Source organism: Spermophilus citellus, assembly GCF_964194105.1.
Source record: "Spermophilus citellus genome assembly, chromosome: 8".
In the NCBI taxonomy this organism is placed as follows: domain Eukaryota; kingdom Metazoa; phylum Chordata; class Mammalia; order Rodentia; family Sciuridae; genus Spermophilus; species Spermophilus citellus.
The window spans coordinates 11,187,830-11,200,176 of record NC_138189.1 but is presented as its reverse complement, the minus strand read 5'-3'; the positions used below and the strand labels follow the sequence as shown (position 1 = coordinate 11,200,176).

The following is a 12,347-nucleotide window of genomic DNA, read 5'->3' as shown; positions in this document are numbered from 1 at the left end:
CTGAGACTTTCTAGGAATGTAGGGATTCATGTCTGTGCCACTGAGACCCTCCTTAAGGCTTCTGGGGTCCGAGTTAGGGTAAATCCTGTTGAGCTTTCTTGTGTCATTATGTAAGGACTCTGGCATTTCCTGGAGCCTCAGTGTCCTTATGTGTAAAAGGAGACAATAAGATCCCTGCTCACCCCTTTGACAGTGTAAGCACTTGCTTGAGTGTTTCTGGTTCATTTGATTTGCAGGTGCACCCCACGTGAGTACAATCTCATTGGTCAGTGCATACAGAAGGTGCCCAGCCCTCTAGGAAAGTCCTTCTGCAGGTCAGGCTAATACAAAGTCAGGAGCAGCTCAACCATTGGTTCCTGAGGAGTCCCCCAGGAAAAGTCTCCTGAAGGGGAACCATGCAGCTTCTGAGTGGCCAAGTCAGTCTCAATGCCTTCCCCCTCCCTCTCCCTCCCCTGTCATCTTTGTTACTTCTCTCTCTCTCTCTCTCTCTCTATCTCTCTCTCTCTCTCTCTCTCTCACACACACACACACACACACACACACCCACACACACGTAGTCCACCATAGGCTCTGCGTCTGGTGATCTCCTGGGTTTCGTGCCCATGTCTCTCATCTCCTCAACCTGTCTCTCTGGAATGTGTACTATGAACATTATATTGGAGTACAAATGTGGGAGGTGTAACTGTAGAGCCCTAATAGTCATAAGAAAATTAGTAATTTTGTCTCTCCTTTTTATATTTTATAGTGGTGCACCTGGAAGCAAAAAAGTGTAAGCCTTTTTTTTAAAAAATTATATTACTACATGAGATTGAGGAGGATTTTATTATTGTATGATGTGCTTTAAAGTTAAATTAATAACATTTAAATGACATAGAAATATTAAATAATCTAGGTAAAAATAAATTGTGACACCTCTTAAAAAAGGACTGGCACATAGAAGGAGCTCAAGAAATACTCCTTTACCGAATGAGTATTTCACATAATAAAATTATAAAATCATGAAGAAGTTATTTCCATATTTGGAATCTGAATATTTAACAAATTGTCACATACTCTTTGTGAGTCATACATTGTCTTTGTGATCCATGGTGTAAATACTTCATCTTGGAGATATCATGATGTTATTGGTGTCACTTATTTTTGTTACAGTATGAAAAATGGTAATAGTGTTTATCATAAAGATCATTGATATAGTGTTCACAATCCTGTTATGTCGAGGTCAAAAAAGTCTGGAAGTGCATGTGTGTCCCGTGGTGAACCTTCTCACCCTATGTAGTAGATATTCTGAACTCTCTGCATGCAATTGATGCCCTGCACTTCTCTCTGAGTCATACTCTGTCAATGACTAGCTTCAATCTTGACTTATGTAGCATTTCATGATGCCATAAGTTTGAAATTTCAGTGACTTCTTAACAACGGAAATGTGAAACAACTGAAATTTTGTGTCATCCTAAAATGCTAAGTATAACTCCGGATCATTACGGTTTAAATGCATGCACACTTTAGCATTTCTCTGCATCAAACTAAGTGCTTACTGTCTTCCAGATTTACCCTTCTTCCCTTCTCTCATCCATTCTTCTTTTTTCTAATAAATTATGGTCAACCAGAAAAGGACCTCCAACCTCTCCTCCAAAATCAAACCCCGAACTCATATTTTCTGGACATAAGCCACTTTCTGTAAACTTGGACATTCACTAAGTAATTCTGACCTGCCAGGTGTCCTCTTCTTAGACTCCACTAAAACTTGAGATGTACCTGACAACCAGGAGCCCTGTCTGCTGAGAAGAAGTGGGGCCAGGATAAGGAAAGGCCAGCAGGCATCAGTGAACCCTCTTACTTAGTGGATGTGGTCAAGTCCACACAGCTGACCCCAAACCAGTGTTCTTTGCCCCCGCCAGGAGGTACCTCAGGTGCAAAGGAGTGAGTCTAATATCAGTGCGCAGGGGAATTCACCTTCTCTGGAAGCCTACACTTCACATGGGACAATCTAGTTAAAAGGTCACCATGTTCAGAGGAGCCCCCAGCATGAGCTCCCACTAAGAGTTTATATAGAAAAAAAATATTTAGCAAATATATAATCCTAGCATCCTTATTTTAATCAGTGTTGCCTAGTAACAACTGATGCTCTACCTTCGTCAGATCTCGAAAGGAACAGATATAGAAAGGTATTTCTCTCTTCAAAATGGTGAAAGGTTTACCTAGTTTACAATATTGAATATGACAAAAATTTCCAAACTTTTCAATTTAATTTGCCATTTAAAGGGAAGGAAATTGTATTTGTGTATCCAGGCAAAATGCTATAAACAAGATCGTTTACAAACAAGAGAAATTTTCCCCTCATGGTTCTGGAGGTGGCAAGTGCTAGACCAGGTGAAGTCAGGTTCATTGGCTTGTTCATAGATGGTGCCCCTCCCTGTGTCTCACACAGGGGAAGGAGTGAGCCAGCTCACTGGGGTTGCTTGTCCTAAACCTCTCCCCAATGGCCTCCACCTCCTAGTGCATTCTCCTGGTGTCTAGGATCTCAACTTACAAATATTAGGGGGACATAACTTTCAGACCAAAGCAAAAGATAATAATAATAATAATAGAACAAAAAAGGTTTCAAAATGCCAAAATAACCTCATCTCATTTGCTACCTCTAGGATAAGGTGATGTGTGTTGGATTTGGTTGCTATAGTGCTAGGTTGTGAGAGATTTGAAGATTGATTCAAGGGTCACTTAGCTCAGTCTCCTCCAGGCAGGGTAGACAGGGCTGTGGCCTGCCTCATATACATCTCCCGTTTCACAGGGTAGCATGCTAGGAGGAGATCTTGTACTTATGGACTGAAATTTCAAGGTCATATGAGAGTTCTCAACTATCTCTAATGCCCCAACGTCAGTTCTTCTAGGACTTTCTGAATTTGTAGGATTGTTTTCTGGTCTTGCCTTCTGTTTGCAAGGTCTGCAGGTGTCCTCTCTGTACCAGGAAGTGTCATTGAGTTGGCTTAGAGGATTCTAGCAAGACAGACAAGCCTGGGTGGGAAGTGTACTGAGGGTCGGGTCTCCTGGTGTCAATGCTGTGGTGGAGTTTGGGATGAAAGGTGTTTGAAGAGAAGTCCAGATGGACCTTCTGAAGCCTCAGTCCTCTAAAGCAATTATGCCCTGCCAAGAGTTGCCTTCATTGGGCTAAATGGAGACTTTGTGCCCCCACCTCTCTAGCCACTTGGATCTGGGCTGCCCAGGAAAGACAAAGCCCTTGGGCAGTGCAGTTGGCAGCAGAGCAGGCCCTGAGAACTCTGGCAGCAGGAGGCCCTCTGCTGACCATGCTCCCCACTGCTGATGGCAAGTTCCTTGGGAATGTGGAAGGTACAGCATTATGGCTTCCTGGGGAGTAGGGGGCTTGGGAGAGTTTGCTGCATTCAGGGTTCATTTTCAAGTGAAAGGGAGGGTCAGGTTGTGCTTGGTGGTGCATGCCTGTAGTCCTAGAGAATTGGGAGGCCGAGGCAGGAGGATCGCAAGTTCAGCAAGTCTCAGCAACTCAGCAAGGACCTAAGCAAATAGTGAGACCCTGTCTCAAAATTAAATAAAAAGAAAGAAAAAAGAGGGTCATTTTGCAAGTTGATAACACAAACTTTGAACACGAACAATGCCATGGACCCTTTGCCATTTAGAAGTGATTGCCAAAGCCATAGACATTCGCTAACTCCTGGTCTCAGACCTGAGTGCTGAGAGTAGGCAGCTGTATGCCATCACCCATCCTGTCATGGCCCTGTCTGAGCCCTTTGCTACATATACAGGCCAAAACCTGCCTCCACCATAGATAAGACAACACCCAAGCCCCACTGAATGCCAGGTGCACCCCACGTGAGTACTCAGCACTGAGGGCTTAAGAGGTGTGTGTGAGTGTCCTTGCTTTACCAGTTTTTACCCATGTCCCTGCACATGAGAAGACTTGCTAACTCTTGGATTTCATTTACTGGACAAAAATGGAAAACGATAATGATAGGAAACAGGAAAAAGCCCTAGGAGATGTTCAGAAATGAATGTCTCTTCCCACTTGCTGGTGGGCATTCATCCTGGGTTGTTAAGGCAGAAATTCACAATCAGTGACTCCCACCCAGTTGTACTAAAGACCACTGAGGACGATTCTGTAGTGATTCTGGGTGTAATACACATTTGAAGGAGTTGCCTTTGGGAAGGACCGAGGCCCTCACACTCCTGTGAAGGGCAGAAGCAGAGTGTGTTGGTGTTGGAAGTCCCAGGCTCTTCTGAGGTTTCTGTATTCTATATTCTGTGTGCAGCCCCTCAGCAGGTTGACATGCTTTCTTTCAAGGATAGAAAAATAGAACAGACTAACTGCCCCCCCTCAGGTTCCCCTGGGGCACCTTCTGTGGTAGCTGTTGAAGCAGGGCTGGGTTTCCATCCAGAACAGCCCACCTTGCAGGGGAGTCCTGGTAGGTGTCCTGGCCAGTCTGCTCTTCTGGGGGCAGTAAGGAAGGAACAGAAAGTTTCAGGTTAGTGGAGTTGATTTATTTCTAGAAAGAGAGGAAGCAATATCTCAGAAGCTCTTGGAACATAGGGATTCATTTCTGCCCCAAGGAGAACCTTCTCGAGGGCTCTGGGGTCCAAGTTGGGGTAAATCCTGTTGAGCTCTCTTGTGTCACTATGTGAGTTCAGTGGCATTTCCTGGAGCCTCAGTGTCCTTATGTTTGAAAGGAGACAATAGGATGCCTGCTCACTTAGGGTTGTGAAGTCCTAGGGTAAAATATTCAGCCTTTGACAGCATAAGTCCTTGCTGGAGTGTTTCTGGTTTATGACAGTAATGACAATCTCATCTTCGTGTAATAGTGATATTTCTGATGGAACCCAGATGTGTTCAGAAGATAAATGTGTCTGTCCATCCTGTTATCAATCCAGGGCCACTTTTCTTATGGGCTTACACAGGTGGGTAGGGGGCTTCAGATGCCATGGGAGACCCCACTGGGTCTTCCATTCAGTTTAACCTGAGCCCCTTGTACCTTCCTGTTGGTGTAAGTTCCATGAGCGCTCACACCAAAAGACTTCAAATGCTGCCACATCTCAAGAGAAAGCCATGTTTGGGAGCAAAGAGGACAGTGCATGGATAAGGTGCCCAGCCCTCTAGGAAAGTCCTTCTGCAGGTCAGGCTAATACAAAGTCAGGAGCAGCTCGACCATTGGTTCCTGAGGAGTCCCCCAGGAAAAGTCTCCTGAAGGGGAACCATGCAGCTTCTGAGTGGCCAAGTCAGTCTCAATGCCTTCCCCCTCCCATCCCTCCCCTGTCATCTTGGTTATTTCACACAAACACACACACACACACACACACACACACACACACACACACACCCTTTCTCTCCTATTAGTTCACTGCATGCTCTGTGGCTGGTCGTTTGCTTCTGTCTAAAGAAAGAGGCAACAAGTCCCCCAGTAGCCTGGAGAAGCCTAGCATTGCCTCCAGGGATGCTTCTACCTCCCACATAAGTGCCCCGCACAGGGGCAGACATTGAGGGGCTTATTTCTCAGACTTCTGTGATTTTGTGTGTGTGTGTGTGTGTGTGTGTGTGTGTGTGTGTGTAGACAAACCTATTCTATGTAGCTCTACCTGAGATATTAGGAGAAAAAAAATTGCTCCTTTCTGTTCCACAATATCTCCAGTGTAGCGGCATGTGTTGGCCTAGCAGCCCTGGGCTTCGGGTCAGGCCATCTGCCCTGCTTTATCCTGCACACTCCTCTGAGCCCTTCACAGCCGCCCCCCATTTTCAGGAGGACTTGGGGATATAAACACTAGGCCCCAGGTCCCACGGCAGTCCGAGGCCAGCTGGGGTCTGAGCTCTTCTTTCTCTTTCTCTTCTTTCTCTTCTTTCTCCTGTTCTCCCAAAGGCCAGGGCAGTAGTTAGGTTCCCTAGGCAGCAGTGGAAAGACACAGAGAAGTTGACAGAAAAAAGGGATAAGAAAGAGGCAAATGGTACCTCAAAGTTCAGTTTCTCTGGAAAAGAGAGAAATTTGGGTTTCAGATGAACGTTTCCTTTTGTAATGTTTAAAAAAGGCACGTTGAGGAAAAACCCAGCACAGGTCCAAGGAGGTACTCCCGTGGACCGTGGCCTTCTCCTTGCTGAAGCTGTGAGTGTGCTCTTCCTGCAGCCCAGTGCTGCAGCAGGAAGGAGCAGAAGGGGACCCCGGTGACACTGAGGGAGCAGCAGCCGCCCCCTCACTGCACTGCTTTGGCCGCGCTGGCCTAGTGGAAAGTGCATGGGGCCCTTTGGCTGTGTAATGCTCCAGGCCTTGGGGCCACAGTGCCCAGCGGATTCTGTCCACTGGCTGCCTCTTATCTGTGGGTCTGGCTGCCAGAGTCCTGTGTTGATTGCGATCTGGAGCAGGAATTCACGCTAACTTGACGCATGCCACCTCGGCGTGGTGCTTGCCCTGGGAGACGCGTGCCCTGCTGTCATTCCTTGGCTTCTGTTATTATTTTATTAGGGTGAGTGCCCAAGAGGTTGTAGTTCACAGCCTGAATTCTCATAACCTCCAGCTGTCCCATCCAAGGACCTATTGTCCCTTTCACATCAGAAGCTTCCAGAATTAGTTCCAGTTGCTTAAATTGGTTCATGTTGCTTGTTACCTGGTTCTGAAGTCTCCTGAACACCCTCTTTTCCAAGGTAAGGAGAGTTGTTTGGTCTAGAGTTCCTCAGAGAGGGCATGGCTAGGCAGAAGACCCAGTAGGTCAGTTTGTGTGCCCAGCATCCCTGATGATGATCTCAGAGCCCACTGGCCTTCATAGTGTTCAGCCCAGGGCCTGATGCTGTGGGCCAAAGCAGGACCCTGAGCAGGCTCCTGCCTGTACCCTTCCACAGGGACCCCTGAGCCCTTCAATAGAGCCTGCATGTTTATCGAATGCATAAAAAAGAGAGAGAGAGAAAAGACATACAGGAGTAAGTGGATGTGGCTTCCAAAGTTAAATGATGGGTTTGGAGGAATGCCTGCCCTGCAGGGGCTTTGACACCCCACTGCTCTTCCCCTCTTCCTGGGGGTCTCCGCAGCACTGAGTGCTGATGTGCCTGGCACATCCTGCAGGGTCCAAAGGGCTGTGATGCCCTAAGTCACGGGGGGTGGGAGTGGGATCCAAACTGAAGGGAGTTTGTGGTCTCCCCTCGCACACCCTCGCACACCCTGTTATGGTTGCCAAGGCCATGATTGTGGAGACAGTCAGGATAGCGTAGGACGACTGTTGACGGTTAACCAGAGAGCCGCTAAGGACGTGCACCATCTGGACGCACAGGTGGGCACACCTGGCCACACGTGGTAACAGGCCCCTGAAGAAATCCTGTCTTCTGGTCCTTTCAGTTGGGCTTCTGCTGCTTCTGGTGGGTGGTCCTTCTGCTGTGGGGTCTGGTTTCTGCTGGTCTGGTATTTTGGACACATGTTCCTAGTGACCCTTACCCGTTCCAGCCTGAGTTCTGCTTGTCCGTCTCTCTCTGTATCTCCTCTGCCAGGTGATGACGCCGCCCAGGGCCTGGCCTGCAAGTGTTATATTTATGATTTATTTATTTTTTGTCTTTTAGCTCGTTACAATATTATTTCTGAGGTTGAAATTGCTTGAGGTAAGTTTGATGCTTTCATGTAAAATAATTTATAGTACTATAGTTTTTTAATTTTTTTAGATTATTAAAAATAGATCATCTTAAGTGGAAAATCTAGGTCAATGTATGGGTTAGACAGTTTGATTTTGCATATATATGTATACGTTTATTATAACGACTCTACATGACTGTGTCATATATGGTCCTGTGTATGTATGTATACAAACAAAAACACAGACATGATGGTTGTATTTATCATAATAAGAATTTTTTCTTATAGTAAAAATAAATTCCTAGGTATTTATGCACTAACCATGTACCTTGTTCTTTAGACATGTTTATATTTTAAATATAAAAATATTTTATATTGTTTTACAACAAACATTTCTGTGATCATTTGGTTTTTAAAAAAAAATAATTCAGAAACTAAAATGATGGGTCAGGACAAATAAGGTTGGACAGGACAATGGCCTCTAGAACCAGTTGTCCCTGGAGTCTTGTAGGAATCGTTTAGGATGATGTGTTCATGGTTTCTTGGCCAGGGCAAAGCCAGATTCTGAAATTTTGTCTGACCTTTGTTTCAGCATCAAGACACACAACATGGAAGGAATGAGACTGTTGGTAAATCTGGGTCTGCGAGAACTTTCCAAATTCAAGAGGAGCTCTGGTGGCAACACAGTGACTCAAGGGAACTTCTGGGTCTCTGGGTAGAGCTTTGTTAGGAATGAACACAGTCACGTACCTAGTCCATGTGTCCATCACTATTCAAGGATAATCTTCCCTCCTGTTTATTATTTTTTAATACTGAACTTCTATTTAGATACCATACCATATGGGTTTGGACACATTTCTGGGTCAAACAGTCCATCCGATATTAATACTGAGATTCTAATTTACTCGCGTAGGTAGAGTGTGCTGGACACATACAGTTTACAGAAAATGTGTATTTTGTGTATAGTAGATTGTATATACACCTTTGCCACAGCCAGGGTTTTTTTAAACAAATGAGTATTGTAAGGTTTTTCTTCTAAATGAGCTTACTATCGGGGCAGTGTTGATTTATTGGTGCTGTTGAAAATAATCCATTTTCACTAAAAGTATGTGAAACCTACATGTCCTTCACCTAGGATTTGCATCCACTTTGTCAATGATTGGTCATGGTGTTTGGGAACAGAATACAAAAGCAGTCCCAGAGTACCCCCACTCTATTAATAACAAGTTCAAAACAGAGAGATCTTGAGAGAAGGAATGCTGTTTGGCAGAAGGTGGAGCTGTTTGAACAGATGCCAAGTGCAGTGTACACTTAATCTTCTGATTCAGGATGAGAATCATCTGGATGTCATCTGATTATTGTGAGAGGGGACTCTGAAGCGAAACAGGGGACGACCCTGTCATGGTTCTTAGATTTTTGGTGTCCAACATGAATAAAGCCTTCATGCTTGGTCCTTAGAAATATATGAAAGCATGAGTCAGTATCTGTTGGTTTTGGGTTACTCACATTGTCTTTGCCTTTTTCAAAAGGCAATGAAATACTGTCAAACCAAAGTCGCAGTGATGTCATGCATGACATTCAAGATGTGGGCTTTGTACCAGGTCTTTTGAGTGAAGACCATTGTCCTGATTTATTTCAATAAAAGGGGGCTTGGAAATTGCCGTCCGTGTGTTCCTTCCTTGAGTATACCCAGACACTGTCAAATTCTAGGCGATGAAACGTGGCCTGGGGTTGTCTGTTTAATCCACTACTTTCCCATCCCCCATGTGCCCACAGTACAGAGAGAATGCACCCCACTTCCCCAAAGTCAGCTGCCTTTCAGGTCCTCGGTTTTACAGATCTAAAATAACTATTTCTTAGATAACCGTCTAAGTAGCAATATCCACATTCAAATCACTCGCAGCTATATATACACTCCTAAATATCTGTGTGCACAAATGGGATTTTTGTTAAACTATGCACAAGAGACCAGATAGTGGAGAGTTCTTTTAGAGGAAATCATCCCTTGTTTTCTTAAAACCTAATTTTTATATCCCACATTAAAAAGTTTCAATTATTTAAACAACTGATTGTAATATGACACAGCTCAAGTCTTGCACCTTTCATCATGTGCTTTTCAGTACCTTCTACTGCCAAACGCACTAGGGGTGGGTGGGATCTGGTCCTAAAGATCCCATCTTTTTCTCAGCCCCAGAGAACACCCTCTCATTTTCTCTCTCCTTCTTTCCTTTGCAAACAATTTTCATGAAAGAATTCCCAGTGCATCTCTAATCACCTGCTCACCTCCGTTGGTTCAGCTGCTGTGAAATGGCTTCTATCCCACACTCCATTCCTTGGAGAGGACTTCGTGGACCACTGGTAAAGATACCAACATCTTTTGAGGCTCCCAAAGGAACCCTCTGTCTTCCTGGGCTTTACTCTGCTCTCCATATGCTCATCTTCTTTCCTGTCCTTAAATTTAGTTGGTGTTCCCAGATTTTCTCCTGGTCCACCCCTCCCTGTCTCCCTGGACAATTTTATCCACCCTCATGGTTCACCTGCCTCTCCTGGTCCTCATGATGCTCATCCCTGGTCACTGTAGAGCAGCCACAGGTCCACGGCACATCTCCACCTGATATGCCTTAAGCCACAGGTCCACAGTCTTTCCCTGTGAAGGGACAAGTAGTCACTGTGTTGGGCTTCCTGGGCCATGTGGTCTGCATGGAGCTCTGTCATACACAGACATGGCCCATCAACAATCTGTGAGTGGACCTGGCTGAGTTCTAAAAAAGTGTTCCAAAGCCAGGCCACAGGCCTCTGACCCCTGCTTTAAACTCTACCCTTTCCTCCGCTTTCTGACTCCTGCTCTTCCTTGACTTGTTTCACCCTCACTGCCCTTGAGCCAGAGTTGACCAAGTCTGCTGTCTCTCTCCCTTCCTCCCACCCTTGGTCACCAAGGCTTGTTCTCTGTTCCTTTGGCGTCTCTCTTCTTGCTATGTTCATAGTATCTCTTGGTTAGTGTGATGTTCTCCCCTTTAGGCTTCCAGCCCCCTGAGTTTGGCTGGACTTAAGGGGGTGCCTGGGTGGGGACTACATTTCCCAGCCTCCTTTGCAATTCAGTGAGTTCAGTGTTGGGTTAGGTTGGTGGCAAGTGAATCAAGTATCAAACAAAGATGCTTATGCTGGACTTGTTCCACTGCAAATGGTCACACTGGTCAGATCTTAGAAGTCAGGAGTTAAATTTGAATAAGTGCCTGGCACAAACCTGAAAGATCAGTTTATGAGTGAAGGGGGCCTTTTGTTATAGCAGCTCACCTGCACTACTTCCCCAGGGACTGCACTCACTTGCCTGCTGCTCTCCCTCTGTACAGCTTTGCGCCAGTGCCTGTCCTTTCTTAATATGCAATTGTATCATCTCATGATGCAAATCTGATCCTGCATTCCCCACTTAAAGATGGAAAATCAAAAAGGACAGAAGTCTTTGCTTTTCAGAGGATTAAGGCAGGATGAAGTGATGGAGTTACAGAAGAGCTTCTCAACATTGGATGGTCAGGAACTTCAGCTACGAAGGTTGCAGGCAGAAAGGAGCCAGCCAGGCAGTAATCAGTGGAAACAGGTTTTCAGGCAATGGGCACACGTAGTAGTGCTGAGGCCTTCAGGCCTGCCGTGTTCCAAGAGGCAAGAGGGAGAAAAGCACAAGTGAGCTTTTTTCTAGTAAGTTCCCACTGCAGGGACAAATCAAAGTCCTTAAGAATCTGGAAGAGATGGGTCATAACAGGGCAGCTGGAAGTGATGCTCTGCCTAATACCACCGTGGGTGGGTCAAGTGAACACCTGCCCTTGTCTGCGGATGGGGCACAGTCTGGCTTGGAGCACCATGCATGCCAAGGTTCCCAGATGTGGGTAAGGGTAAGGGCCACATACCAACCATGCCAGCTGTGGACACCAGATGGCAGCAGAGGATGGACCAACATGATCTACTTGCCAGACAAAGGCAGGGGCTAGCCCTAGTGCTAAGGATCCTTGCTCACTATCAGAGGGACATATCAACTCTGAGAGGTGCTACCGTGCTAGCAGGCTATTTCAGTCTATATAGTACACAATGGAGGCCCAATTTTGAACCCTTTGTGTTAGTGGCAGAGTTGCTGTTGTCAGACCTGGGGCAGTGACGCTGGCCCAGGGCTGCAGAGACCAATCACTTAATCTTATCTGGACAGCTACTTGCTCCATGGGCATCCTTAAGGGATATACAAAAATATCTCACCAGGCTGCACCAGCGCTTGTCCTTAGTTTGCAGCTACTCAGTGGGAATAATTGGATCCTGGTGAAGCAGGAAACGAAGATGAGGGCACCAGACTGTGAAAGGCAAGGTAAGTGGGATTACTGCAATGGCCAGCAGAAACAGAGCAGCAACCACGTCTTGCTTGTGCAGATAGATCTAGGGTGCTGCCTACTTCATCCCAGTGCTCCTAGAGGGGAAACCTACTAAGTTCTCACTTGATCAGTACAAGCAAATAACTTCCAGGTCAGGTGAACAAGAGTCTCACTTGAATCGTAAAACAGAACTGTGGCTCCTCCACCAATCCCACCAATCTGTAAATCAGAGACCCTTGAATGAAGGAGGTGCTGGGTCACCACCAGGAAAAACCCTGGTAAGCTACTGAAATTTTATATTATTTATCTTTAGTTCATCCATTCCCAAAGGGACCTACCCAGGCTTTTCCCAGGGTAACTGTGCATCTGGAAAAAGGAAATAATCATTTCTTTCAGGGACTATCAGACACTGGCTCTGAATCAACAATGA

At 45.7% G+C, this 12,347-nt stretch overlaps 1 long non-coding RNA gene across 1 annotated transcript in view; it reads left to right on the top strand.

The window, feature by feature from the left end:
* Positions 1-9,204, top strand: part of LOC308654311 — a 35,632-nt gene extending 26,428 nt beyond the window's left edge. The window contains exons 2-4 of the long non-coding RNA XR_014023215.1: positions 746-769; positions 7,556-7,594; positions 8,158-9,204. This is a non-coding gene — a long non-coding RNA (uncharacterized lncRNA). The remainder of the gene's footprint in view (positions 1-745; positions 770-7,555; positions 7,595-8,157) is intronic.
* Positions 9,205-12,347: the final 3,143 nt, after the last annotated feature.